General features: G+C 39.2%; 1 pseudogene; it reads left to right on the plus strand.

The window, feature by feature from the left end:
* The first annotated feature begins 3,598 nt into the window (after nt 1–3,598).
* Nucleotides 3,599–5,168, plus strand: LOC127160362 (uncharacterized; annotated as a pseudogene).
* Nucleotides 5,169–5,549: the final 381 nt, after the last annotated feature.

Raw genomic sequence — 5,549 nt, forward strand, 5'->3', positions numbered from 1 at the left:
CACAATGTTATTTTATGCGCATACAATCGTTTGTTGGAGAGGGGAAGCTAAATTCGCTTTGCAGGACATGGAGGCGCCAGCGCAGTCACTTTAAATTAAATATGCTGTAATCTTTGCTCATAAAGGTAAGCGTAATATATAACATCCGGAACTGTAAAGAGTACAATTTTATTTGCGTGCACCCACAATATTAACAGAATTTTGTGCTTTTGTAAAACATAAAGATAACAAACAAGATGCGCTTTCTGATGTCTCGGTGTTGAACAGGAGCGCTGGACAAAAATGAAACGAAACTCAACGAATACTTGCCTTACAGATAGTGCTGATTCGGAGTAGGCATGGCAGGGCGGGATAGGGCGGGGTAGACGATATTATCGAATATCACGATATTTTTAAAGGTGATAATCGATAAATTATTTTTGCCATATCGCCCAGCCCTAGTTTCTACGCTAATATTTTCTTTCTACTTCTTATTCCGAGGTCACCGGAGCCACCAGATCCAGTCTGTACCTAGCCCAGATGGTGGATAAGCATCTTGAGACGACCTCTACAGCCCTAAATGTCAGCGGGGACCACGTCACCTTGATGAGCCCCAGAGGTGGATCATCAGTGAGGAACTTGTCACCTAGATGCTTTTGGACCCAGATAAGTCCTTTGCAATCTGACTTTGCTGCAACATGGAACTTTTGAATTATTGACACACTATTATCCTATTTAAAACTGTAAAGTTGCTTTGACACAAGCTGTTTTGTTAAAAAACGCTGTATAAAAAAATGTGGTATATTAGACTTGATATTGGTTAGTTGGTTATTCATTTCTGTTTCTCTCTCTCATTTATTCAGGAGGAGTCTGATGAACCAGAGCTTGAAGATGTTCAGGGGATAGTTTGCCAGATCTCTTCCTCCAGCATGCTATTATTACGGCTTTAAGTGAGGGGATTTTACTTGAACCCCTGTAGAACCGGGCCTGGGCTTGGCTAAGCGCTCCAAACTGCAACACAGCTGACATCAGGGATTCTCATCTTCTGAATGAGTGACACTTGTCTGCACAATTACTGTCTGCTCTAATTTTTCGGCATTATATATGCACACAGCCTTATCACTAACAGCAGTTATTGAATGTAAACCTGTAATAAAAAGAAATAATTTTGTAAAATGTTTACATTTTGTACTTTTATTGTTGCTGGTGTCTTATATTTACTAACTTGTTGTTAGTGATGAAGCTGGGCAATTAAGGGCAAAAAAAGCTTTTGTTTTAAAAGGTTAAAAAAAGACTTATTTCATTTATCGAGATGTACCAAAGTACATCTACATTTGATATTTGTTAATAAAATGCTTTTGCATTTTGAGGTTTTAAAAGTTTTGTGGAATTGTGGAATTTTATTTATTTATTTTTTTAATTCTACAGTGTGTAGAAATTCATTTTCTACAATAAACAATATATTGTTGTATTTTAAATATTCATTTTCACTGTGTTAAATGGAAGAGGTTAAGAAAATTCTGTTCAATAAAAGTCATTACTTAAGTTTTTTGAGTTACATGTACTCAATGTTTTTAAGGCAATCGGTTGCCACAACATTTTTAAGTTTTGAGCCACATGATTTTGAGTATTGTGTAATTAAAGTATTTGAGTTAACTGCTACTAAGTAATACTGAGTTAAGTAATACTCATATTTTGAGTTTATATAACTTAATTTTTATAAATATTGTTAACTTGATACAATGGCAAAAATTATTTAAAAACTCATAATAATAAGTCATAATAACTTAAAATATTTGAGTAGATCCAATGAAAAAAATTAAGTAAACTATAATCAAAAACTACAAAAGTAGTATGTAATAGAAATTTTTAACTTCTGAGAACTTATTATTTTAAGTTTATTAACTCAAAAAAATGAAAGCAATCGGTTGCCTTAATTTTTTTGAGTTCTGTTAACTTATCGGGGTTTACAGTGTAGAAAGGGACCTGATATTCAATAAGCCAAGCTTTATCACTTGTTTCTATGTATTATATAAATTTTTTATTGGTTGAACATCCATTAGATTGTTACTTTTAAATTGGTTTGGACATTTTTTGTATTTTCCAGTTCGCGAAACAGACAGTCTCTATAGTATGATATCTAGGTGAAAGAGTCTCTATGTGCTGATAATTAACTGATTTCAGTGACGTGGGGCAGCTAGCAGACGGTCAGTTTATCCAGTTTGTCTGCTTCCTGACCTTACAATGTAAGAAAGAGGTAAAGAACATGGGTGTCATTATGGACTGTAATCTGAGTTTTAAGTCTTATATTAACCAAGTTACAAAAACATGTTTCTATCATCTGAGAAACATTGCCAAGATTCGTCCTTTTCTATCCTTTAATGATGCTAAGAAACTAATTCATGCATTTATTTTCTCTTGACTAGATTACTGTAATGCTGTCTACAATGGTTTACCTAAAGGTTCTACAGTATAGTTAAGCTGCAATTGATACAAAATGCAGCAGCTATAGAGTAATTATGAAATTGAAGAAACAAGAACACATTACACCGGTTTTAATGGAAATACGTTGGTTATCAGTGCACCAAAGGATTGACTTTAAGATTCTTATATTAGTTTATAAAGCATTACATAACTTGGCACCTTCTTACATCTCTAATTGTCTGTTAAGGTATAATACTAAACAAATGTTACGATCTTCTAGTGCTGGACTTTTAGCATATTACACAGTAAATCTCAAGCAATCTGATGGTAGTTCTTTTAGTCACTATGCTCCAAAAATTTGGAATTGTCTTCTAAATGAAGTGAGAGAGTATTGATATCTTTAAAAAGCGTGTTAAAACATACCTCTTTTAAGTTGCCTATGAGCATAATAGTGTGTGAAGTGTGTATTTTTTTTTTTTTTTTGTTTGTCTTTTATTATATACTTTTTTATCCTTATTGTTATTATGTTTTGCTTATACTTGTTGAATCATTTGTACCATGTTGATGTTGTTTTTAAAATTTGTTTTATGCTTGTGAAGCACTTTGTTTTGCTTTTTATGTATGCAGGGTTCCCACTCTTTCATGAACACCAGATTCAAGGACTTTCAAGGACTTTTTAAAGCACAATTTATTTTATATCAAGCACCTATCAAATTCACACACACCAGCATATGTAGAGTCATGAAAGACCTCTTACAGTACTTAAGATTTCACTTACACTTAACATTTACATTAAACATTTCAGAGTAACACGGTTTTGAATGTGTAGGTTTCATAAATTATGAGCAGTCGTGTTCAAAGGAATTTTGAATTTCTCAAATATTGATTCTTGCACCAAACAGTTTTTCTGTAATTCTTGTAAAAGATTTAAATTTGAAAGAATTTCTCAGTTTTTAAATTAATAAAAAAATAGTTAAACAGGGCTCTACAGTTTTTAGGAGCATTTGTACTCCTAATATTAAAAATAAAATTAGGAGCACAGTCAAGAAATTTCAGGAGCACCTTCTAATCAATAATCAAATTCTGATCAAATATTAGCCTTCTCATTACAAGACGATATTTGACTCCTTAAAGTGATTTACAGGAAATTTTGTTTTTACCTTTGTAATGACATTTTTCTAACTTTATTAAAAGTATGTCATCTCTGGTGCTCAAGAAGGGGAAGGTGACAGACAGGTACCGCTTCTCGCTGGCTGGAACCACTATCCCGTCTATTACAGAACAGCCAGTCAAGAGCCTAGGGAAGCTCTTCGATAGCAGCCTTAAGGACACTGCATCCATTCAGAGAACCAGCAAGGAGCTGGGGGGCTGGTTGAGATGTGTTGACAGATCTGGCCTGCCAGGAAGATTCAAGGCTTGGATTTACCAGCATTCCATCCTGCCCCGCATCCTGTGGCCGCTGCTAGTGTACGCAGTACCCATGACGACTGTAGAGGACATGGAGAGAAAGATCAGCAGTTACTTGCGAAGATGGCTTGGTCTACCCCGAAGCCTGAGCAGTGCTGCCCTGTACAGCGGTAGTAACATCCTGCAGCTTCCGTTCAGTGGACTCACTGAAGAGTTCATGGTGACCAGGACTCGGGAAGCTCTGCAGTACAGGGAATCCAGGGATGGAAAAGTGGCATCGGCTGGCATCCAGGTGAAGACAGGCCGGAAATGGAGGGCCGATGAGGCTCTGGAAGTGGCTGAGTCGCGACTGAGGCAGAAGGTACTTGTCGGGTCCATAGCCTCAGGACGCGCAGGAATTGGCTATTTCCCATCAACCAGGGTGGACAAAGCCCAAGGTAAACAGCGGCAGCGCCTCATTCAGGAGGAAGTGAGGGCAGGTGTGGAGGAAGAACGAGCCAGCAGGATGGTGGGGATGGGGCAACAAGGAGCATGGACTAAATGGGAGAACGTTCTTCAACGGAAGATCACCTGGCCCAACATTTGGAGAGCAGACTCCCTCAACATCAGGTTCGTAGTCCAAGCTGTTTATGACGTCCTAACAACTCCATCCAACCTCCATGTCTGGGGCAAAGCAGAGACACCATCCTGCACCCAGTGTCCAGGACGGGGGGTCCCTGGAACACCTCCTCAGCAGTTGCCCAAAAGCCCTTGGAGAGGGGCGGTATCGCTGGCGCCACGACCAGGTGCTAAAGGCGGTTGCTGAGAGCATAGCCAAGGCCATTAACACCACCAAGGGCCACAGCAAGCCTAAGACCATCAGGTTTCACAGAGCTGGAGAGAAGCCCACCATCCCAGCAGGGGGCAGGTTAGGTCTCCTCACCACTGCCACGGACTGGCAACTGGAAGTGGATCTGGGCAAACAGCTGAAGATCCCATCAAGGATAACATCTACACGGCTCCGACCAGATATGATCGTTTCTGATTCTACCAAGCAGTTAATCATTCTGGAACTCACAGTTCCCTGGGAAGAACGCATGGAGGAGGCTAATGAGAGGAAGCGTGCCAAGTACCAGGAGCTAGTGGAGGAGTGCAGGAGCCAAGGCTGGAAGACCTACTGTGAACCCCTGGAGGTGGGATGCCGAGGATTTGCAGGGCGGTCCCTCTGCAAAGTGCTCACCATGCTAGGCCTCACCAGTGAGGCAAAGAGGAAAGCCATTAGGTCTGCAACTGAAGCCGCAGAAAGAGCCACAAGATGGCTTTGGATCAAGAGGGCTGATCCGTGGATGAATGCTGCTGGGACACAGGCCGGAGTCTGATCAACTCTGGTCGGGTCGCCTGGGTGAGGGTGTCTGATGTTGAAAGACCCGAAACACCCAGTGACCCCAGGTTACATCACTGATGATGTGTCCAAGCGCATCAGCAAGATGTATCTTTCACTTTTGTCAAATTCAAAAATATGTTTTTTTTTTTTTTTGTTTGTTTTTTTAATCTAATTAAAACAGCAGAAAAAAACAAGTAGAATAAGAATAAGTTACCAATCAAATGAAATCAGTATAAAAAAATTTTACAACAGAGGTGGCACAGAAGGCAAGTCACTGATTTTATCACTGAATCGTTCATTGAATTGATTTGTTCAAATGGCTGATTCATTCAGGAACGAAGCAAGTGACTGTCTTTATGAATAGGTAATTGAGTCA

Source organism: Labeo rohita, unplaced genomic scaffold (genome assembly GCF_022985175.1).
Source record: "Labeo rohita strain BAU-BD-2019 unplaced genomic scaffold, IGBB_LRoh.1.0 scaffold_337, whole genome shotgun sequence".
Lineage (NCBI taxonomy): Eukaryota > Metazoa > Chordata > Actinopteri > Cypriniformes > Cyprinidae > Labeo > Labeo rohita.